This window comes from Argopecten irradians, chromosome 13, assembly GCF_041381155.1.
Source record: "Argopecten irradians isolate NY chromosome 13, Ai_NY, whole genome shotgun sequence".
Lineage (NCBI taxonomy): Eukaryota > Metazoa > Mollusca > Bivalvia > Pectinida > Pectinidae > Argopecten > Argopecten irradians.
Window position 1 is genome coordinate 18,367,239 of NC_091146.1, and position 26,355 is coordinate 18,393,593.

The 26,355-nt window shown below is 33.4% G+C and overlaps 1 pseudogene; it reads left to right on the plus strand.

Moving 5' to 3' along the window:
- The first annotated feature begins 5,270 nt into the window (after positions 1-5,270).
- LOC138305660 (uncharacterized) lies at positions 5,271-21,718 on the plus strand (annotated as a pseudogene).
- Positions 21,719-26,355: the final 4,637 nt, after the last annotated feature.

Here is a 26,355-nt window from a genome sequence, read left to right on the forward strand (position 1 = left end):
CAATCTTAGCCCTCGACTGAGATAACCCGATCTCGATCACTTACAGGTAACAGCTTTTATGAATCTGATACCCATGGGTTTACTGATTTATTTACTCGTTATTTTCAGACACTATGCTGGTTTTAGTATAAAGGACACAAAGAAGGGAATTTTTGTAAAACATATCACGCATTTTTTATGAATGGATAATTGACTTGCAGTTTCTGTTGTCTTCGAAAAATGTTTTTTTTTTCAAAATTAGGTGTATCATAATTCTGTAGAATAGCAATAAAAACGTCGAGGTTTGAGAGAAAAATACTCTTTCATATGTGGAAACATTATGAAGGTTAGGGAAATTATATCCATGGGATCACACATTATCCACGTATGAATGAGTGGGTTTTTTTTTCATTTCAAACATTTAAGATACTAAAGTGTTAAGGATGTACTCCTATGAGAAGTCAAAATTTTCTTGTATTAAACTTTTTTTCTCATATGGATTTTTGGAAATAAGATACCTAGTTGACAAAATATTGGATTTTATGGGAATTTCGCCGTTTTGGCTATATACACAAGAGATTAAAGCCATAATTTTCTAATGAGGTGTGTGATATGTATAGATGTTTGTAGAATTTATTTTCTAGAAGTCTTCTTTAAAAATATGCCAGTTTTGATTAATGAGACTAATATTTTTTTCTCAGAATAACAATATACATGTATGTTACCACTACCCTTAATTTTGAACTACAAAATGCACCATTTTCAGCCATTTTTGCCAAATTAAACCCTTTCTAGAAAAAGTTCTGGTATTACACTTTTGTTAATATTTTGCATATCAACAGGGAAAGGGTTGTTCTTTCTTAATCAGGCAGAAAAATGGGGGGTCCGTGTGCTTACCTTTTTGCCCTATTTGAATATTTGTTATTTTCCAGTATTTTAGAGTAAAAAATAAAAGTGCTCAAATTACCATTAAATGTAGAAATAAAGTGACAAAAGTGTAACATTTCACACATTAATGTTCAATATTTTAATTACCACGAACCCAGTAAAGATTTACAGCAAAAATTAGCTCGATACAGCTAAAAATACTGGCGCAGTGATGATTTAATTAAAATCAGTTTCTGTAAAAAATGGTAAAACTATGGCTCTACTCAAAGCGAAAAAAGACACAATTTCAAAATGGCCGCCAAATGGGCCATTTCTTAAAATCCCCGTAAAAAATCTACTTGCTACAGATATTGATAAATTGTATTTGAAAATCTCACAACTTCTTTGATTTATGTCGAAACGAGACTTCAACGGGACTGAAACCTCAGAAGAATACATCCTTAGGGTCAAATAATCAAATATTGTCATTGATTTACCTCATTACTGCGTTTCTGCTAAGCCATTTATATTGTTTTGAAACACTAATCACACTTTATATAATATTTGTTCTTTAAAATAAAATGATATTTCGTGTTTTGCAGGAGTAATATAACGTATTGGATTAATATCCGCTTTAATAACTCGTTTTCCTTCAAATTGTATGATTCAAAAGAGCAATATTCTGTCTTGCATATTACACACTTTTCTCCCTCGCAGGTTGATATCCATTGTGACGTCATTAGTTTATGAGCATAATGCACGTCGTCTTCCCTGAAAAGTATGACTTTACGCACACTAACACATGACGTCACAATCAATACCTACCCACAAGAGCAAATCACTTTGAAATATGCAAAAGCAGAATATCTACATCTAATGGAATCAAAGCGTATGAGACATGTCTGATATCAGGTTATACTTCTCATAAATCTGTTGGAATTCACTTCGATGAAATGTACTCTATACAATGCAGATAATCCGACACAGTTTTTCACACTTGGTTGTAATCAATTGATAACATCACATTATGTTTTTCATACTTGAATATGCATGATGTAAGCGGCTAGATATTTGTTTAAATGGCACCATACATCTATAACGTACAGTCCCCAGAGGTATTTCATATCAGATCCTCATCATCTTTGATAAATAAGTAATGTATTGGTATGCCCGAGTTGTATCCTTTATAGTTCACTAGCATGATCATACATTAATGATGTATTTGTGACTTCAGACTTCACTAAAAGCTCAGAATAGTCCAAGGCGTTCAAAGTTGTCCAAGGAAAATCGAATTAGTCTTAGACCGAGATGAACAGCTAACTATACAATAGCTGATTTGCGGCTTTAAACTCGACTTATATACCTTACAAGACAACGGAAACTGCTAAGCTTGTGCGACTCTCTTTCCAGTATCGTAATCACCTGTGTATTACCCGTACCGGGGTATACCCCTCGGGAAACAGTATCAGACATTTTGTATATGTTTGTAAAATGAATTCCAGATAACCCACAGATGCGATTGCCCGCGGGTTATACTTCGGTGTCCGAATAACAGCACTTAAGTCTAAAGTTATATAATTTGGAAAGGGGATATAGGATTGTTCCAAGACATGAGAATTAAGTTATCATTGATAATAAGTTGCGAGAAATTTAGCTCTTGTGAAAATACTCTGGTATCCTAAGAGGGTATCTTAGCTATTAAACCTGCTATATAGTGTGTATTCGACAGAGCTTACAACGTATAGCCCGCATACATTTCTTAGTAAGTTTCCACTCATAGCCCGCATCGGCCCGCATTTAGAAATCCCTGATGTAAAACAAAACGCGGAGCACGTGGGTAATACGCATGACGGAAGTGCTGTTTTTGGGAAGCGAAGCTTGCGTCGTATTGGCAACCGTTGTTTGGAGTAATCATCATATCTGACGTACATTTCATGTGTGAGTTCCTGTGCAATCATTTCGGATATTAAAAGACAATGTCTTTTAGCACCAGTGTAAATTGAGCTCGAACCTGTCAGGTGTCAATACCACTCGGTGTACAAAGTACATTTAATAATTTTATAGTTGTTCAGAAAAACAAGATGTTTGCAAATATAACTATTCCCTGTTTCACATTTTTCATATAATTAAAACAAAATGCGAGACAGTGATTTTACTTCATATTGTCCATTGTCTCGGGTACATACAAACATGGAGAATACACCCCACATTAATCGATGTCCGTCTAGAGAAAACCAATTTAATTGTGCATACATAAGCACCCATGATTATTCATTGTTCCTTTCGACCAACATAGTTTCTAATGAACAACATGAGTACGACAATTACCACAAATACAACAGTAATATAAATAATGCGCCACCAAAACAATAGATATACACTGCCCTCCAAAAGTTTTGTTACATAAAAATATGTTATTTGTTGACAAAGATTCTCTGAGAAAACTCTCAAAAAATAAATTGATAAGTTAGAGAAGATGAATAAATAATGTATACTTATGCCTGTGGTAACAATGTTTACATATCTCGATATGTGATAAATATTTTTCTTTCATACCTACACGTGTAATACTGGCTGGTCTAGGGCAATATACTCATGTCGCCTGAGGCTGTATTGCATGGCTACCCATGCAATAAAGACTCGTGACGTCACGGCGTCAACAAAATCTCTATCCTCGGTAAAATTTTAACATTTTTTTCACAAAATTGACTGGTTTTACTATAAAAGATGCAAGCAACGGAATTTGTGTTGGAAATATCACGTAATTTTTCATGTATGGAAATTGACTTCCAGTCGTGGATTTCTTCGAATTTATTTCAAAAAGGCGGGATATTATAGTTGTAAAATTGCAGTAAAACGTCGTGGTATGAAAGAAAAATACTCTTTCATAAGTGGATATGAAGGATAGGGATATTCTACCCTCGGGATCACAAAATGTTGCAAAACCCTCGGCAAGCCTCGGGTTTTACTACATTTTGTGACCCTCGGGTAGAATATCCCTATCCTTCATATCCACATATGAAAGAGTCTTATAATATATATTCATGTGTAACACACCTTTTGGAGAGCAGTGTTATCTGACGGAACATCATGTTAACAAGATCTCAGATTCCCACACATGTGGTTAGATTATTGATTACCGTTATGTTTTATATTGAGATATTCCATAACTGCTGATTTCCTTTGATTTAATATGTGGATCTTATGGTTTAATAAGTGGATCCTATGATGTAATATGTAAACCCTATAGAAATGATACAATAGCTACATGCACAACTCAACAGCTATTCATGATTTTGTACAATCTGTTTATAATATAGATCTTTATTATCACTATGTTTGAGAAAAGAATCTGGGAAAATTCCATGAGGGTTCATGTCCATGAACTTAGGAAATAGCCTGCAAAATTTTGAAAGTGAATTTCTGGGGATGAAATAGTTTAAAAAAACTTTCAAAATTATTTTCTTGTACGTCCTCATCTCGCCCAATGAGCATAACAAAGCTAATTATATATGTATACTGGGATGAAATATCGTTTTCAATTTAATTTAGCAAGGTGTAGAAAATGAATGTGATCTGAAGTCCACATAGTGTAAAGGTCATCCGAACATAACATGACCCTTTATAGGATGTTGTCAGATCCTCTTTTTTACCGGAGTGGTTATAATGATCTGTATTTTAATCAGATTGGATTTTGTAAATATTTGAACCACATTGTTTTTTTTTTTGTTTTTTTTAATGCTGAAATTACTAGTACTACTCCAAATCATCGTTGTCGTTTATAAACTACTTGACCCTGTAAATATCATTATCGTTAAATCATTGCTATTTTAGTGGTTGTTGTAAAATTGCCGTGCAAGCATATTCTTGGGTTCGTTTCACCTTATATATCAAATGGAAATGCATATACTTCTATATCTAAATTGCGTTTTATAAGCATTAGGCGAATCCTATTGCATTTTTGTCGTTTTTAATGTCAACATTTGGTGTGACTGTTCTACAACATATAACACATAAACATGATGAATTATACATTTCGTAAAAACCAAGCGTATCGTTTTATGATAGAAAATGTCAATAATTACACCCTAAAATAATCCAACGTCAACAAGTGCAGTGCCTCCTGAATCATGCGGGTCTCAAAAACAGCAAATATTAAATTATTCAGAAAAACATTAACATATTTTTTTACAAATGATGTAAGGGCACCAAGGTTTGCCGTCACACAAGCCAATGTAATATGGAAATTAAGTTTTAGTATATACAGTGTACGTTACAGAGTGCCAATAATCATTCTAATACGAACCTACCATCATACATAACGTACAATCTGACCCTATATAATACAGTATTTTTCACAACATTACGAGTGATTCCGGTGATACAAAACGCTTAATTGAACCGTCGAAAGCCAGGTACAAACGATGGATATCGCACTTTTGATGACATTCTTTGTTCTTCTTTTTCAAGGTAAGGTAATGCACTTTGTTCAAAATAAAATATATATATATGTATCAATTTCAGTCTGAATTAGAAAACTAGATTTTTGTTGTTGCATTATACGAGCAAGCTATGTTTACGATTTTTAATCTTGCTTTTCAGCGCGAAATAGATTAATGATGAATACAATGGAAACGGGTAAGGTGAATGGTTCAAATAAACTAAAATTAATTAAAATTTATATGTACCGCAGCTGGGCGGAAATACGTAAGTGAGAACACAAACGCTATGCAGGGTTTTAATGTCTTCTATCTGTTTAGACGGAAATATACCTACAGAAATCACTTTACAATTACTAATAATATTGTAAAAATGTTAAATGAAATTGATATAATTGGCTTCATGGTCTGATCGTATACATTTGTATACTCAATTCACTGAACTGTAGATAGTAATATAACGATTTTGGCAGTACTACCAAAATCATTTTTAGCTCTTATTTGTACTGGTAAGATTTAAACCTATCCACCGATATTATTGTTATTCTCAAAATGTTGGTAATTTTTTATTGATGAATAAAATATCAAAAACTTATTTGATTCGTGAGTATGAAAATACGGCATATAAGTTTTAAATAACTTTAGATATATCACTGAAGACACCGAACAAACACAACACACCTGGTCAGGTTATACTGACAACTGATCGCTAAGCAGGATCAGAAACTATCACTTTTATAGTCTTTAGTGTGTCTCGGACAGAACGCAGAGTCTACCTCAAAGGGGTGGCGAGCGCTCAATAGAAGGTCAAAAGTGAGGCGGTGTCAAGAGAATAGAAGAGGTTATCCTTAATTTACCTAACAAAGATTAAAATAGCTGACAACTTATATCCCGCACATTTTTTTCAAATTTGGTAATACTTTATACATATATTTCCATTTGTTCGGGACTGACACTATATAACCTTACCAACCAAAAATTGAATTTATGAGATCAATTCTCTTATATAACTCCTGTTGATGTAGTTAAATGTTTAACATGTATTTTGACGTCGTATTGACCGCCGAGTAAGAGTTCCTTTTGAAACCCCCTCCTGTTCTTCCTAAAAATTCGTGGATAATGTCGTCTTACCATGTTCAGTTGATATACAAAGACATATATTTCGGGAAAATATTGTAAATTGTTTTTTAAACTCTTTGGCTGTTTACCCCCCCCCCCCCCCCCCTTGATTTTTCACATTTTGAAAACAACAGTTTATCTTACCTAATGCAGTCCGCCTATTTGCTGAAACTTGGTATTTTCAACAACCCATGAACAAATTTCTCGGCAATAATTATAGTAGTCCGATACTGTTTCTTTCGACGCCTCTGGTTTTCGTTTTTTGCCTTGTACACTTCCGATGCCGAACTTACCGATGTTTCCTCTATTGCTAAGTCGTACGGAAATTTGTTCAAGAAACAGTAAATAAGTAACAGACTTTTCCTCAAATACAAATGGTACCCAGAAAACCATGTATTTTTATATAGAGGCACTTGGTTTTTGTGAATGGTTTTGCATTTTTTACGGTTACACTGGAACCTGTACGTCGCTCGGCGATGTCCAACACGTTCGATGACGTAATGATGCAATGCGCATTTTTTGTGCATACTTGCGTTTTATTTCCATGGACTCTTTTACCGCGAATAGCGTTAGGGGTTCTTATGACGTCGGAGCTATTTATGATATGACAAGAAGAGGCTCCACTGACGGGGGCAGCGGGGAATTTGAAGTGGTAAAAGCGATAACAGTGTATATTACAGCTTGGCTTGAAAATGAAAGAAAACGGAAATATAAGTATTAAATTTGCCTTCTTAGGGGATTTATGGTCCTATAATTCAACCATGATTTCTTAATGCTTAAATAAACCGCATCGACAGATAGCCCGCATTAGGCATCTTCTGATGTAAAAATCGCCCGCCGGCAATGCACAGGAATTTACTATTGTCGCATTTATAATCCAACAACTGGGACAGCAGGTACATTATTACAATTCCCTACTTGCAGGAATCCAATTTGCGATACCATCAAATGTAATCAGGTAAAACTATGATTGATCGATCTTAACAAACAGTGATGTAATATTCATCTCCCTATGCGAACAAATACGTAGTGTGTGTAATAGAAAGAGTACAAATGTCATCATTTTACAAACTGACTGTCCATTAACTGTTTATCAGTTCAAATTACCATACATGTAGTTTTTGTCTACGAATAAAATGATTTTTTCAGTTACATAATCTGACATTTTAAACAGATAATATGTCATTTTAGTGTTAAAGTCAACAAAATAGCCAAGCAGTGCAATTAAATTAAGAATTAGGACGACTTAAGGCTGTATGTACAATTAAAATAAAGTTCTTGACAACTGATTCCGAATGTAAAAAACCATGACAACCGAGGGCGTATGCACTATACCAATAAAATCTAGGCCGACTGAGGGCGTGTGTACAAAATAAAAGCCATGAATGTGTGTACAATAAAAATAAAAGCCTTGACGACTGAGGGTGTATGTACAATAAAAAAGCCAGGACGACTGAGGGTGTATGTACAATAAAAAAAGCCAGGACGACTGAGGGTGTATGTACAATAAAAAAAGCCAGGACGACTGAGGGTGTATGTACAATAAAAAAAAGCCAGGACGACTGAGGGTGTATGCACAATAAAAAAAAGCCAGGACGACTGAGGGTGTATGTACAATAAAAAAAGCCAGGACGACTGAGGGTGTATGTACAATAAAAAAGCCAGGACGACTGAGGGTGTATGTACAATAAAAAAGCCAGGACGACTGAGGGTGTATGTACAATAAAAAAGCCAGGACGACTGAGGGTGTATGTACAATAAAAAAAGCCAGGACGACTGAGGGTGTATGTACAATAAAAAAAGCCAGGACGACTGAGGGTGTATGTACAATAAAAAAAGCCAGGACGACTGAGGGTGTATGTACAATAAAAAAAGCCAGGACGACTGAGGGTGTATGTACAATAAAAAAGCCAGGACGACTGAGGGTGTATGCACAATGAAAATAAAGCCATAACGACTGATGGCCTATATACAATAAAAATAAAGCCAGAATGACTTAAATATTACGTACAATTAAAATAAACGGTGCAAAGACTGAATGAATAATGAAAAATTGAAAATTATCTATAGGGAAAACTGTCAGTAACGCAAAACCAATATTTCATTTATGGTCCATTTGAAAGATCGAATTGCGGCGGTTATTAGTCCCATCAGAAAACAAATGTAAAAAATGTGTAGAGCTTAGGCTGATAATCCACATGGTTTTTGGAAGTATCACTGTGTTGTTAGCACAAAGGGAGGCATCTTCAGACAACCCGTGATCGTAATTACACAGTACAAATGGATGCTGTAATAATCCCGATATTGTTTGTAATCAAGCAAAACTATGACTTATTACTTTATTGTTTATCAGTTCAAATTGCCGAACATGTCACTTTTTGATATCTTTTTTCCGTAATATAATCTGATGAAATTTAAAACAACAATACAGATAAAAGTCAGTCCCATAGGAAACGAAAGGTAATGTATATATAGAGCTAAGACTAATTATCCCAATGGTTCGTGGAAGTATTAAAAATTCATCGCAAACACAAACAGAGAAATGATCATATACCTAAGTGTGTATCAGTATCACTGTGCCGTTAGCACAAAGAGAGACATCTTCAGATAACCCGTGTCCTGTTGTCAGAGGCATGTATCTTTCGTGGTCGTAGTTACACAGTACCAATGTATGGTATAATCCTTACGATATTGTTTGTTGTTCACATACCAGGTAAGGCATTCATCGTTTCCCAATGTGAAACTGACCTCATTTTTTCAAGTTATTTTATGTGAGTTTCTGGTTTCATTTATGACAGGAAAAACATGTTTATAATAAGATGCTACCACAATTATTACAAGAAATTGATTTCAGATTAAATCACTTCAATGTTTTGTGTGAATTCTGTTTCATAAAGCATATTTACAACTTAAACCGGATGTCACGGAGGCCCGCATATTTTGCCAGCATGTATAAGTTTTCTGATTATATAAGTTTACCATAAGCCATTAAAGCCAACACCGTGATCTTCTGTGGAAACTGGTTTAACACCGGATGAGGCCCGGCCGGAAGTGCGGGCCGAGGGCCGCTTATGAGTATTACAACAATGCCACTAAGAACAAATAAAATAACTATTGGCGAAACACTTCCGCCGGAATACACAGGTATCCTATTAGACAAGAACCGGCTTAGATAAGTTTTACTGTATTTGTATATTTTTTTCGTAACGTTGACCCTATGTTATGATATGTTTATCAGATGGACTACCTTTCTTCACGGATATGATAATCAGCCCTGGCGCATTAAATTGGGCCATGGCGGTTGAATACTGTATGGACCATAATGGTAGACTCATTGTCCTCGATAGTCAGGAAAAGTGGGACTACTTCACCGCGCATAATCAGTATACCGAAAACTATATGTGAGTACCGTTTCGTCTAATTAATATTGATATGGAAATGAATGATTATCTTCAAGATTTTTTAATAGTAAAAACAAACACCGCTGAGGAATAATATTTTTCTCTATCAAAAACGGGGAGCAAAGGAATTAGATCTAGTATTGTTTGAGTTACAACATTTAATTATTACTTTACCCCATTACCACAATCGAAAAGTTTGATCTTATCGTTTTACTTCAAGAAACGTCCCGAAAACCCTCCATTGCATTATGGAAAGAAGTACTGATTGTGCATGCACCAAAAGCAAAAAAAAAGTATTTCATATTTGTATTTGTGTTATAATTTGACACATATAGACGTGATTTAACATCAATAATTGTTCAAATGATCAGCATTGTTATGCTCTGTCGGTAGTGTTAAGGAGTACTGTAACCAAAAGCTTGTCTGCTACATGTATACAAATCATGCATTCTCCTCTTTCTACATCATCTGAAAATCAACCCGCAACGCTGAAACTTCACTATTCCTGTGTTTCCCCTTTTTACCGTTTGTTTTCCTTATATGAGGTAGTATTTTTAATTATATGATTTAAATGAAGAATCATCTATAAAAAACTTTAACTTATTGTTATTTAGGCTATTGTTTTCATAATTTACACTTTATAAAAAACTATTGTTGTTGGTTGCCTACTGGTCTATTAATAACTCTTTATCAAAGTAATGTATATCTTGGAGTTACATCCTTCATTTTAATTAAGCTTATTTCTGATTTGTGTGTCATGGATTATAAATGTTGGTAGCTTGTAGAAGAAATGTGTAAGACAATGCCTGCTGTCTAATACATTCAACAATCGTCAATAAATGTTTGAAATTGAAATTGAAACAAAGGTATCATTTCAAATATTCAAGTTGTAACATTGTATTGTTTAGTAAAGACATTGTTGCTGTCTAATCCATTTGAAATTCGTCAATAAATGTTTGAAATTGAAATTGAAACAAAGGTATCATTTCAAATATTCAAGTTGTAACATTGTATTGTTTAGTAAAGACATTGTTGCTGTCTAATCCATTTGAAATTTGTCAATATATTTGTTTGAAATTGAAATTGAAACGAAAATATTAATTTAAAAAATTCAGCTTTCACCATTGCATTGTTTTGTATAGGCATTGCTACTGTCTAATTCATTTGATATTTGTCAACAGTTGTTTGATATTGAAATTGAAGCAAAAATGTCAATTCAAAAAAATCAACTTTGACCATTGCATTGTTTTGTAAAGGCAATGTTTCTGTCTCAGACCTTTGATATTTGTCAATTAAGTTTAAACTTTAAAAAAACATTATCATTGCTTCCAGGGAATGGGGATCCTATTGGACGGGAATGCGGTTCAATGATACGTTTGACTGTATCAATATTGACTATACAACGCAGTGGGTGTACAATGGCTGGGCTCGCTGGAGTAATTCTACCTCAGAGCCTGAAGGGTGTCCTGAACGAGAATGTGTCGCCCTTATCCGTAATGAGATGTTTACATGGGAGTGTTACATGGAACATGAAGCTCTTTGTGAAACAGGTAATGAGCCATCATGTGAATACGACAGACCCAAAAATGCCGACACTTAAATAATTAAAAGGGGATTTTCTATCTAAAGTTATTTTAAAGCGTATTTTAATTAACGCAATTACTGTTATGGTTTTTAAAAAATCAGACTTGTCAGAGACAGACATTTTGTTCCTATTGGTTTCATTTGTAGTTTTGTCAGCGTATTCAGTTTTATTATATTTAGTGATTGTGTGATCATATCTAATCAATGTATTGTACCAATAACAATTACAAGGGTCAAATAATGCTGAGTATATATTTTCATTTCATGACGTGAGAGTTTTATATCGGGTTTCCAAACGAAATTTTGTATTACGTTACTTGAGAAAAAAATCCTTTCAGACAGATAGTGTTAACTAAGAGTCAGACACTATTTCAGTAACTATCACAGACAGCATCTTCATGTTATAGCAAACATCTCATTTGTCAAACAGAAATGTGCTAACTTGCTATGCATGATGGCGTGTATGTTTAATGTATACCTTTGTAATTAGAAACGTAATATGTTCTAGTTAAACATGCGACATAACTGTGTTATTTGATTACGCATTCATATTCCGCTTTCATCCGATCGACAAATCGATTAATGAATAAGTTACAGGTTCCTGGCTCAGGTGGTTAGTTTTTTAAAGGAAGAGAGAAAAAACATGTGCATAGAGATACTGCTTTTCACCAAGAATATTTTATCAGTTAGTTTTATTAGTTTTTTGACTGAAGTGTAATAAAAATTTGTATATTGTCACTACGTGATATTTGCAATGATTAAATCTCCTTGGGTTTCATATTACTCTGTATAAATATGCTTCAAGTTGACAATGATTATAGTTTAACTTACTACAGTGTTATCAACCCTTGTAAGGAGACCCAAAGTGGTCAATATCTATTGTTGACGTTTGATGAATTTTGATGACTCAATTTGGCTTGTAACGAGTATTCTCATTGGCTTTAAAATTCACTTTTATCAACCCATGGCGTCGCCGTTTGTAAACGTCGCTTCGAATTGGCTGAGATTAGCATAATGATTTCAAATGAATTTTGAATATGTAAGAAATTGTTTTTCATTAAATTGAATTATATTAAAATTAATTTGAATAGATTTTTGTATATTATGAAGATATTCAAGCAGTAAACTGTCTTCCTATGACATCTATGGTCTATATATATATAGATGCCAGAGCTTTGCAAACCATCTTCATAATGCGCACTAGATAGTTTAATGCTTATATTTACATTATAAACTCATTTTAAGGTTTCTGTATTAATATTGTTTAAGCTCAACCAGGATAACAATTTGTCAACGACCATATAATCCACGAGATGGAACAGCCATTTTGACGGTGATCAGTTGACGTCACCACGTCAACTTATTGTCGTCATAATGGTCACGTGTATGGTGTCAGTTATACTGCTATAAACTTCACTTTGCCTTGGTTATTTTATATAGTAGAAGTGTCAAGTAAATATAACACAACATTCTGAGTGTACTCTCATCATAAACGGCTTACCCAGATTTTTTAGTCATATATGCATAACATAACAAAAACTAATGTCCATATTTCGTACCTTAAATATGGGTTCATTTCGGTCAATGTATTCTCTATTTCAGTTGGTTTTGATACAACGACAGAACAAATAACAACGTCTGGTGAAATTACATCATTGAAAATTGAGACAACTACTGATGACTTATCCACACACGCCAGTACAACAGAAAAGGATGCGTCATTGGCCACCACCACATATCCTATGACGGAAGCAGAAAGTGTGCAGTCATCTGATACAGCAACATCAGTGACGTCAACAATGCCAACAACTTCTTCACCAGAAGGCTCTAGCATAGGAAATAACCATTGCTCTCAGTGTTGCATCATAAACAGCATCGCAAACCTAGACCAACACCAAAAACAAGAGATACTTGATGCGCTGATGTCCGAGTTAGCTGTAAACAAAACAAATTTGTCCTCGCGCAGACGGAAGCTCATCAGTGTGTACGACTCCCGGCCCAGTAGTGTTACTTTGGGAGGCGTGGCTTGTGTCGTCTTGGCAACCGTTGTCGGGGTGATAATTGTACCTGACGGATACACTCTTTTTCGTTTCCTGTACAAATGTTTTCGGTCTAGGGAGTTCAAGAATTGATGATTCAGTTTAAATGTGACGTGCAGCCGCATATACAATTTTCAGTTATTGATCTAATTTAAGTTATGTGCCTTAACTGGTCGAGCATTTTGACATCCTATTTTTTCTTTCAGTAATCTAATTTTAGATAAATTAAGCTGTGAAAATCATTAAAAGGAACGGAGAGTTTGAAGCTTTATAAGAATTTGCTCAACACAGAATTTATGTACGGTAATATTTCTTGTTTTTAAACCTAATGTATATTTATTTATGTCTAAAGAAGTAATTTTATAATAACTTATATAACCGTAAAAATATCAAATGAAATGGTAGATCACATCTTTCTTGATTTAACCATGTGGAGTCTTAATACTGCACTGTGGACGTAAATATCATAATGTTTGGCAGTACGTGCTGCCAAAATTTATTATAAGCCTTATTAGACGCTGTAAAATTAGAACTTATGCATTGTAGGCATTGTTATAATTCTCAAAAGATTGGTAATAGCATATGAAAAGCTCTTCTTGATTAATGGGTATGAAAAATAAGGCATATATAACTGCATAGATTTTTTTTTCAAATATCCTGCATATTCAGTGGAAATGGAATATCCTTGCATATTTATGAATTTTTATATCATGATAATGGTATTTTCAAAAGTATGATTATTGAGACAATGTCAGTACAAACTTTAGATATTAACCAACGATTACGTTTGATTTATTAATGTATTCCGGATTTGCATATTACAGAGTTATCTGCACTTGCGGGTAGGTATTGATTGTGACGTCATGTTTTTGCGAACGTAACGTCATACTTTTCGGAGAAAATGACGTGAATTGCGCTCACAAAATTATGATGTAAACGTCGATACCTACCTGCAAGGGAGCTAACTTTGTAATATGAAAAGACGGAATACGTAATCATTCTTTATAATAAGGGTATTTCATTGTGCTGTTAAGTATTCATCTTATTTCGTTGTCCCATATTATAATTCGCATCATATTAATCGTCTTCGTTTTGTGTGTCTTGTTAAAGGGGCAGATCGCTTCGAAAAAATGACAATTTTTTTGTCCACACGGTTTAAATTAGTTCTTTGTCCCATAATCATTCTTAGGATAACTAATTACAGATAATGCTGTTTATTTGTTATTGTGGTACAAACCAACAAGATTTGTATATTGTTAATCAATCAATTAATGAATTCAAATACGTTAATTTCATCTTAATATATAATTAAAAATATTTTAAATAAATATATCATATATGTCTTTGTATAGCAAGTAATTAATTAAGGAATATATTTTTATTTTGTTGCGGTTATGAGGGTATAATGATAATGGAGCACGTGTAAATTATGTGACCCCGGCGAACTAAATAAATATCTATTCCTTGTATTTACACTTTTTCACGTAAATGGATATTATTTAGTATGGCGACATATTTTTTTTATTAAGATACCCATATTTTGTTCACTCCCGTCATCGTCAACGAATTCGATTGAACAGCTGATTGGAATCGAGTCATTCATATGTTCCCACCAAAAGTGGGGTCATGACCCCACGTTTCTACGCCAGCGACTATTCCCGTAACAATAAAATCGCCGCACGTGTTGTACTATTATTATACACTGCTAATAATAATACTAGAAAGCATGGTTATTAATTCCATGTCAGTACAAACTGTAAATATCCATTATTGGTAAACTGTTAATAAATCAATTTAACACTAATGTAGAAATGCACTTTCAGTAAAATATCAACTATTCTATTTAAATATAAAATGAAAACTATTTGAGATGTATATATCATATTAATAGAAAAATGTGTGAAAGCTTATATAATCCACATATATGAGCCGTTGTGCTGTTCTCGGATATATTCTTCATAGAAGTATGAAAAAAACGAATTAAAAACAAATGAAAATATTTATCTGACAATAAAATATGTTTATTATTGTAAGTTATAAAACAGCATTGGACTGCTGTTCCGTGTAAGTGTGTATGAGGGATATTTCTACTTTTTAATAACTATGCTATGGTAATTAAAAAATGGTATTATTACATATTACTTTCAAATATTAGTTCACCAGAGGGAGAATATAAAAATATTATATAAACATCAAATAGTATAAATATCCCTTCCACACAAATTTTCGGCCTCTTGGCCATCTTCAGGTACATAGAAACACAAGAACGTTTAAGATGGATTTCACCTAGCTTTTCTTGTGTTTCAATGTACCTGAAGATGGTCAAGAAGCCGAAAATTTGTGAAAGGGATATTTATACTATTTGATATTACATATTAGTTGATCCACGACCAACAGACTATAACTATTATTCATCATCTGAAAAAATAATTGATGTTTAATCGTGTACATCTATGTTTTGCCTTTGTTAACTGTGCAATCAGTACCTAAATCCATATAGTGCATAGTGTCAACGGATTTTTTTTTCGGAATGCAATTAATTATTTTACATAACATTATATTGAAATGAAATAAGAATTTCATACTATTGTTACTGAGGACAATTACTACTTTATCTGGTCTGTTTTGATAGATAAAAGTTAACATCGGTCGGTTGTGTATCAGCTTTGATAGTGTATGTCTGTAAAACAAGTCTTCGTCAGCCTAGGGACATGTGTATGTAGATCGTTTTTAGATTTACTTGTAAATCATTTAAAGATTCGACGCCGTTATGTCATGGCTGGATGACCGTTACAGATCATTAAACAATGCATTTTAGTGACTATAGTAAGTTTTTCGCCTTTTCATTTTATTTGCTGCAGAATCAATAACGCATACCAGTGATATATATAGATTCTGATATGATTTAAATGAAGAATCATCTAAAAAAACTTTAACTTATTGTTATTTAGGCTATTGTTTTCATAATTTACACTTTATAAAAAACTAATAACTCTTTTGGTCTATTAATAACTCTTTATCAAAAGTAATGTATATCTTGGAGTTACATCCTTCATTTTAATTAAGCTTATTTCTGTTTTGTGTGTCATGGATTATAAATGTTGGTAGCTTGTAGAAGAAATTGTGTAGACAATGCCTGCTGTCTAATAGATTTAACAATCGTCAATAAATGTTTGAAATTAAAATTGAAACAAAGGTATCATTTCAAATATTCAAGTTGTAACATTGTATTGTTTTGTATAGGCATTGCTACTGTCTTATTCATTTGATATTTGTCAACAGTTGTTTGATATTGAAATTGAAACAAAGGTATCATTTCAAATATTCAAGTTGAACCATGTGTATTGTTTAGTAAAGACATTGTTGCTGTCTAATCCATTTGAAATTTGTCAACATATTTGTTTGAAATTGAAATTGAAACGAAAATATTAATTTAAAAAAATTCAGCTTTCACCATTGCATTGTTTTGTATAGGCATTGCTACTGTCTAATTCATTTGATATTTGTCAACAGTTGTTTGATATTGAAATTGATGCAAAAATGTCAAATCAAAAAATTCAACTTTTAACCATTGCATTGTTTTGTATAGGCAATGTTTCTGTCTAAGAACTTTGATATTTGTCAATTAAGTTTTAAACTTAAAAAAACACATTATCATTGCTTCCAGGGAATGGGGATCCTATTGGACGGGAATGCGGTTCAATAATACGTTTGACTGTATCAATATTGACTATACAACGCAGTGGGTGTAACAATGGCTGGGCTCGCTGGAGTAATTCTAACCTCAGAGCCTGAAAGGTGTCCATGAACGAGAATGTGTAGCCCTTATCCAGTAATGAGATGTTTACATGGGAGTGTTACATGGAACATGAAGCTCTTTGTGAAACAGGTAATGAGCCATCATGTGAATACGACAGACCCCAAAATGCCCGACACTTAAAGAATTAAAGAGGGGGATTTTCTATCTAAAGTTATTTCAAAGCGTATTTTAATTAACGCAATTACTGTTATGGTTTTTAAAAAATCAGACTTGTCAGAGACAGACATTTTATTCCTATTGGTTTCATTTGTAGTTTTGTCAGCGTATTCAGTTTTATTATATTTAGTGATTGTGTGATCAATATCTAATCAATGTATTGTACCAATAACAATTACAAGGGTCAAATAATGCTGAGTATATATTTTCATTTCATGACGTGAGAGTTTTATATCGCGTTTCCAAACGAAATTTTGTATTACGTTACTTGAGAAAAAAAATCCTTTCAGACAGATAGTGTTAACTTAGAGTCAGACACTATTTCAGTAACTATCACAGACAGCATCTTCATGTTATAGCAAACATCTCATTTGTCAAACAGAAATGTGCTAACTTGCTATGCATGATGGCGTGTATGTTTAATGTATACCTTTGTAATTAGAAACGTAATATGTTCTAGTTAAACATGCGACATAACTGTGTTATTTGATTACGCATTCATATTCCGCTTTCATCGATCGACAAATCGATTAATGAATAAGTTACAGGTTCCTGGCTCAGGTGGTTAGTTTTTTAAAGGAAGAGAGAAAAAACATGTGCATAGAGATACTGCTTTTCACCAAGAATATGTTATCAGTTAGTTTTATTAGTTTTTTGACTGAAGTGTAATAAAATTTTGTATATTGTCACTACGTGATATTTGCAATGATTAAATCTCCTTGGGTTTCATATTACTCTGTATATAATATGCTTCAAGTTGACAATGATTATAGTTTAACTTACTACAGTGTTATCAACCCTTGTAAGGAGACCCAAAAGTGGTCAATATCTATTGTTGACGTTTGATGAATTTTGATGACTCAATTTGGCTTGTAACGAGTATTTTCATTGGCTTTAAAATTCACTTAATCAACCCATGGCGTCGCCGTTTGTAAACGTCGCTTCGGATTGGCTGAGATTAGCATAATGATTTCAAATGAATTTTTGAATATGTAAGAAATTGTTTTTTTTATTAAATTGAATTATATTAAAATCAATTTGAATAGATTTTTGTATATTATGAAGATATTCAAGCAGTAAACTGTCTTCCTATGACATCTATGGTCTATATATATATATAGATGCCAGAGCTTTGCAAACCATCTTCATAATGCGCACTAGATAGTTTAATGCTTATATTTACATTATAAACTCATTTTAAGGTTTCTGTATTAATATTGTTTAAGCTCAACCAGGATAACAATTTGTCAACGACCATATAATCCACGAGATGGAACAACCATTTTGGCGGTGATCAGTTGACGTCACCACGTCAACTTATTGTCGTCATAATGGTCACGTGTATGGTGTCAGTTATACTGCTATAAACTTCACTTTGCCTTGGTTATTTTTATATAGTAGAAGTGTCAAGTAAATATAACACAACATTCTGAGTGTACTCTCATCATAAACGGCTTACCAGATTTTTTTAGTCATATATGCATAACATAAAAAAACTAATGTCCACATGTACCCTAAATATGGGTTCATTTCGGTCAATGTATTCTCTATTTCAGTTGGTTTTGATACAACGACAGAACAAATAACAACGTCTGGTGAAATTACATCATTGAAAATTGAGACAACTACTGATGACTTATCCACATACGCCAGTACAACAGAAAAGGATGCGCCATTGGCCACCACCACATATGCTATGACGGAAGCAGAAAGTGTGCAGTCATCTGATACAGCAACATCAGTGACGTCAACAATGCCAACAAACTTCTTCACCAGAAGGCTCTAGCATAGGAAATAACCATTGCTCTCAGTGTTGCATCATAAACAGCATCGCAAACCTAGACCAACACCAAAAACAGGAGATACTTGATGCGCTGAGGTCCGAGTTCTGTAAACAAAACAAATTTGTCCTATCGCAGACGGAAGCTCATCAGTGTGTACGACTCCCGGCCCAGTAGTGTTACTTTGGAAGGCGTGGCTTGTGTCGTCTTGGCAACCGTTGTCGGGGTGATAATTGTACCTGACGGATACACTCTTTTTCGTTTCCTGTACAAATGTTTTCGGTCTAGGAGTTCAAGAATTGATGATTCAGTTTAAATGTGACGTGCAGCCGCATATACAATGTAACTGGACAAAAGAAACGATATTAATTTTCATGACCGCCAGCTATCTAATTCGTCCTTCCATTGACTTAGCCAGCAGGTCAAAACTAGATGATATTCATCTTATTTTACACCATAACGTTACGTGGGACCTGTTATGTGATATATATATTCCATTCACAAACGGTTTTCAGTTATTGATCTAATTTAAGTTATGTGCCTTAACTGGTCGAGCATTTTGACATCCTATTTTTTCTTTCAGTAATCTAATTTTAGATAAATTAAGCTGTGAAAATCATTAAAAGGAACGGAGAGTTTGAAGCTTTATAAGAATTTGCTCAACACAGAATTTATGTACGGTAATATTTATTGTTTTTAAACCTTATGTATATTTATTTATGTCTAAAGAAGTAATTTTATAATAACTTATATAACCGTAAAAAAATATCAAAATGAAATGGTAGATCACATCTTTCTTGATTTAACCATGTGGAGTCTTAATACTGCACTGTGGACGTAAATATCATAATGTTTGGTAGTACGTGCTGCCAAAATTTATTATGAGCCTTATTAGACGTTGTAAAATTAGAACTTATGCATTGTAGGTATTGTTATAATTCTCAAAAGATTGGTAATAGCATATGAAAAGCTCTTCTTGATTAATGGGTATGAAAAATAAGGCATATATAACTGCATAGATTTTTTTTTCAAATATCCTGCATATTCAGTGGAAATGGAATATCCTTGCATATTTATGAATTTTTATATCATGATAATGGTATTTTCAAAAGTATGATTATTGAGACAATGCCAGTACAAAACTTTAGATATTAACCAACCATTACGTTTGGTTTATTAATGTATACGTAATCAGTGCGTTTGTTTTATTAATGTATTCCGGATTTGCATATTACAGAGTTATCTGCACTTGCGGGTAGGTATTGATTGTGACGTCATGTTTTTGCGAGTGTAACGTCTTACTTTAAGGAGAAAATGACGTGAATGGCGCTCACAACATTATGACATAACAGTCGATACCTACCCGCAAGGGAGCTAACTCTGTAATATGCAAAGACGGAATACGTAATCATTCTTTATATTAATAGTATTTCATTGTGCTGTTAAGTATTCATCTTCTTTCCATGTCCCGTATTATTATTCGCATCATATTAATCGTCAGTGGCAGATCGCTTCGAAAATATGACAATTTTTTTGTCCACATGGTTTGAATTAGTTCTTTGTCCCATAATCATTCTTAGGATAACTAATTACAGATAATGCTGTTTATTTGTTATTGTGGTACCAACCAACAAGATTTGTATATTGTTAATCAATCAATTAATGAATTCAAATATGTTAATTTCATCTTAATATATAATTAAACTATTTTAAATAAATATATCATATATGTCTTTGTATAGCAAGTAATTAATTAAGGAATATATTTTTATTTTGTTGCGGTTATGAGGGTATAATGATAATGAAGCACGTGTAAATTATGTGACCCCGGCGAAGCCTGGTAACATAAAATTAACAAGGGCTCCATCATCATTATACCCTCATAACCTCAACTAAATAAATATCTATTCCTTGTATTTACAGTTTTTCACGTAAATGGATATTATTTAGTATGGCGACAGTTGCATATTTTTTTTATCAAAATACCCATATTTTGTTCACTCCCGTCATCGTCAACGAATTCGATTGAACAGCTGATTGGAATCGAGTCATTCATATGTTCCCACCAAAAGTGGGGTCATGACCCCACGTTTCTATGCCAGCGACTATTCCCGTAACAATAAAATCGCCGCACGTGTTGTACTATTATTATACACTGCTAATAATAATACTAGAAAGCATGGTTATTAAGTCCATGTCAGTACAAACTGTAAATATCCATTATTGGTAAACTGTTAATAAATCAATTTATTAACACTAATGTAGAAATGCACTTTCAGTAAAATATCAACTATTCTATTTAAATATAAAATGAAAACTATTTGAGATGTATATATCATATTAATAGAAAAATGTTTAAAGCTTATATAATCCACATATATGAGCCGTTGTGCTGTTCTCGGATATATTCTTCATAGAAGTATGAAAAAAACGAATTAAAAACAAATGAAAATATTTATCTGACAATAAAATATGTTTATTATTGTCAGTTAAAAAACAGCATTGGACTGCTGTTCCGTGTAAGTGTGTATGAGGGATATTTCTACTTTTTAAAAACTGTGCTATGGTAATTGAAAAAAATGGTATTATTACATATTACTTTCAAATACTAGTTCACCAGAGGGAGAATATAAAAATATTATATAAACATCAAATAGTATAAATATCCCTTCCACAAATTTTCGGCCTCTTGGCCATCTTCAGGTACATAGAAACACAAGAACGTTCAAGATGGATTTCACCTAGCTTTTCTTGTGTTTCAATGTACCTGAAGATGGTCAAGAGGCCGAAAATTTGTGAAAGGGATATTTATACTATTTGATATTACATATTAGTTGATCCACGACCAACAGACTATAACTATTATTCATCATCTGAAAAAATAATTGATGTTTAATCGTGTACATCTATGTTTTGCCTTTGTTAACTGTGCAATCAGTACCTAAATCCATATAGTGCATAGTGTCACAGATTTTTTTTTCGGAATGCAATTAATTATTTTACATAACATTATATTGAAATGAAATAAGAATTTCATACCATTGTTACTGAGGACAATTACTACTTTATCTGCTCTGTTTTGATAGATAAAAGTTAGCATCGGTCGGTTGTGTATCAGCTTTGATAGTGTATGTCTGTAAAACAAGTCTTCGTCAGCCTAGGGACATGTGTATGTAGATCGTTTTTAGATTTACTTGTAAATCATTTAAAGGTTCGACTCCGTTATGTCACGGCTGGATGACCGTTACAGATCATTAAACAATGCATTTTGTGACTATAGTAAGTTTTTCGCCTTTTCATTTTATTTGCTGTAGAATCAATAACGCATACAGTGATATATATAGAGAGTTATTCTGTTTATCCTGCAACCATTATGACATTCTAATCGAAAGCATATTTACAGTTATATACTTGGTTTCGTTTGAAGTGAGACATTCTTTGATGCAGGGAAAAAGATTCGTTCACTAAACAGAGTGAGAGTGTACTCCTTTTGTTATGTATGACACTAAATACATGTAGTTATGAGATAAGGGAGATAACTCCTATAGCTTTTTTTATCAATACATCCTATAAAGGTCATATCATTAATCTAGGTTATAGAACTTTCTAGAATATAATCATGTATAAACAAATATGTTTGTAAACATGTTGATTTTAAGTAGAGATCTAGAATGATCTATTTCCAGAAAGTTATGTGTGTTTATTTGTTTACTGCTTTTAGTTAGATATTTCTAGAAGTAGAAGGTTCTCCAATATTCTTGAATTAGGGTTTAGCTATATATACTCCAGCTGTCCAAGGCTAATCAGAACTGTAATGAGACCTGTAATGAGATATATCAAGAATTGTACAGTGCCATATTAGATTCTATTGGGAGAGCTATTGTGACTTTATCTGTGGATTATTACAACACTTTGTGTGGATTGATTCATATTGCTTGGAACTTTACAAATCATCGGTGGACATTCAATTTCCTTGTGGATTTTTGATTATTGTTAATTTGAAACCTGGAAGGATCAAGGATTATACCAGGATATTTGCATACAGATAAATAACACTTTAAATCATCGTACTACTCTTGTACCACCACCAATTACTTTAGACATTGTAAACCATCTCTGTATAATATTGTATATATAATTAAATTGTGTTTTGAATTTAGCTGCTGGTTTCTCATTTCTGTTATTCGTTCATGTAACACTTTTTACTACTGTGAGAAATATATAGGCACATTCCCATACAGTACCATTAATTCTATTCGGTGTGTAATATCACGGGAAAAAACCCTGATAAATTGAATAATTATTCTATTATGGCCCTTTCCAGAGGGAACTGTTCTACTATAGTGTTGTCTGGAGAGGTATAGTCCCCGAGTCGAAGACGAGGGGATTATACCTCGCCAGACAACACGTGTAAATTATGTGACCCCGGCGAAGCCTGGTTACATAAAATTAACAAGGGCTCCATCATCATTATACCCTCATAACCTCAACTAAATAAATATCTATTCCTTGTATTTACAGTTTTTCACGTAAATGGATATTATTTAGTATGACGACAGTTGCATATTTTTTTATTAAAATACCCTTATTTTGTTCACTCCCGTCATCGTCAACGAATTCGATTGAACAGCTGATTGGAATCGAGTCATTCATATGTTCCCACCAAAAGTGGGGTCATGACCCCACGTTTCTATGCCAGCGACTATTCCCGTAACAATAAAATCGCCGCACGTGTTGTACTATTATTATACACTGCTAATAATAATACTAGAAAGCATGGTTATTAAGTCCATGTCAGTACAAACTGTAAATATCCATTATTGGTAAACTGTTAATAAATCAATTTATTAACACTAATGTAGAAATGCACTTTCAGTAAAATATCAACTATTCTATTTAAATATAAAATGAAAACTATTTGAGATGTATATATCATATTAATAGAAAAATGTGTGAAAGCTTATATAATCCATATATATGAGCCGTTGTGCTGTTCTCGGATATATTCTTCATAGAAGTATGAAAAAAACGAATTAAAAACAAATGAAAATATTTATCTGACAATAAAATATGTTTATTATTGTCAGTTAAAAAACAGCATTGGACTGCTGTTCCGTGTAAGTGTGTATGAGGGATATTTCTACTTTTTAAAAACTGTGCTATGGTAATTGAAAAAATGGTATTATTACATATTACTTTCAAATACTAGTTCACCAGAGGGAGAATATAAAAATATTATATAAACATCAAATAGTATAAATATCCCTTCCACAAATTTTCGGCCTCTTGGCCATCTTCAGGTACATAGAAACACAGAACGTTCAAGATGGATTTCACCTAGCTTTTCTTGTGTTTCAATGTACCTGAAGATGGTCAAGAGGCCGAAAATTTGTGAAAGGGATATTTATACTATTTGATATTACATATTAGTTGATCCACGACCAACAGACTATAACTATTATTCATCATCTGAAAAAATAATTGATGTTTAATCGTGTACATCTATGTTTTGCCTTTGTTAACTGTGCAATCAGTACCTAAATCCATATAGTGCATAGTGTCACGGATTTTTTTTTTTCGGAATGCAATTAATTATTTTACATAACATTATATTGAAATGAAATAAGAATTTCATACCATTGTTACTGAGGACAATTACTACTTTATCTGCTCTGTTTTGATAGATAAAAGTTAGCATCGGTCGGTTGTGTATCAGCTTTGATAGTGTATGTCTGTAAAACAAGTCTTCGTCAGCCTAGGGACATGTGTATGTAGATCGTTTTTAGATTTACTTGTAAATCATTTAAAGGATCGACTCCGTTATGTCATGGCTGGATGACCGTTACAGATCATTAAACAATGCATTTTGTGACTATAGTAAGTTTTCGCCTTTTCATTTTATTTGCTGTAGAATCAATAACGCATACCGGTGATATATATAGAGAGTTATTCTGTTTATCCTGCAACCATTATGACATTCTAATCGAAAGCATATTTACAGTTATATACTTGGTTTCGTTTGAAGCGAGACGCTTCTTTGATGCAGGGGAAAAGATTCGTTCACTAAACAGAATGAGAGTGTACTCCTTTTTACTACTGTGAGAAATATATAGGCACATTCCCATACAGTACCATTAATTCTATTCGGTGTGTAATATCACTGAAAAAAACCCTGATAAATTGAATAATTATTCTATTATGGCCCTTTCCAGAGGGAACTGTTCTACTATAGTGTTGTCTGGAGAGGTATAGTCCCCGAGTCGAAGACGAGGGGACTATACCTCGCCAGACAACACGATAGGAGAACTGTTCCCGAGGGAAAGGGCCATAATAGATTTAGTACGTCACATGACATTCATTATGACGTCATATATTTGGTCGCGTGTTCATTCCCGGGGGACTATACTTTGGTATAGGTCCCGTAGTCAGGTATAGTCTCCCGTAGTCAAGAAGGACAGAGAACCGTCGCAAAATAGACCATGGGTGTTATCCAACCGCATTCCTAGAAATTATCATGTGATGTACTAAATGACGGTATAACTGACACCCAAAACATAACCATTATGACGTCGATAATGTTGACATGATGACGTCAACTGATCATTGTCAAAATGGCTGTTCCATCTTGTGGATTAAATTATCGTTGATAAACGGTTTTCCTGGTCTAGCGTAAACAATGTTAATTCAGAGATCCTAAAGTGAATTGATAATCTAAATATAAGTATTAAACTATCTTCCACTGGCATCATTGGTCTATATAGATGCCAGAACTTTGCAGACAATCATCTCATATTGCGCTAGCGCGCCTTATGAAGATTGTATGCAATGTTCTGGAATCAATATAGAACACAGATGCAATAGGAAGATAGTTTTTAATGCTTAAACATTTACCATGAGTGAAGAATAAGACGACACCGCCATACGAAATTTTCGATATCGTAAAAATGACGTCATTTCGGTGAATGTGACGTCACTTTTTAGCGGGACTGAGTGACGTTTCATCGACCGGAAGCTTAAAGTTCGAGGTCAAGTTAGAAAATGTTCCGTCAGATGTGGAACAAATTCACCAGATCGTATTGACGGATAAAGTATTTGGTATTGACGGATAAAGCACAAGTGTATCCGGCAGTAGTTATCGGTCAGTATGTGGGACAGTTGCAGAATATATAT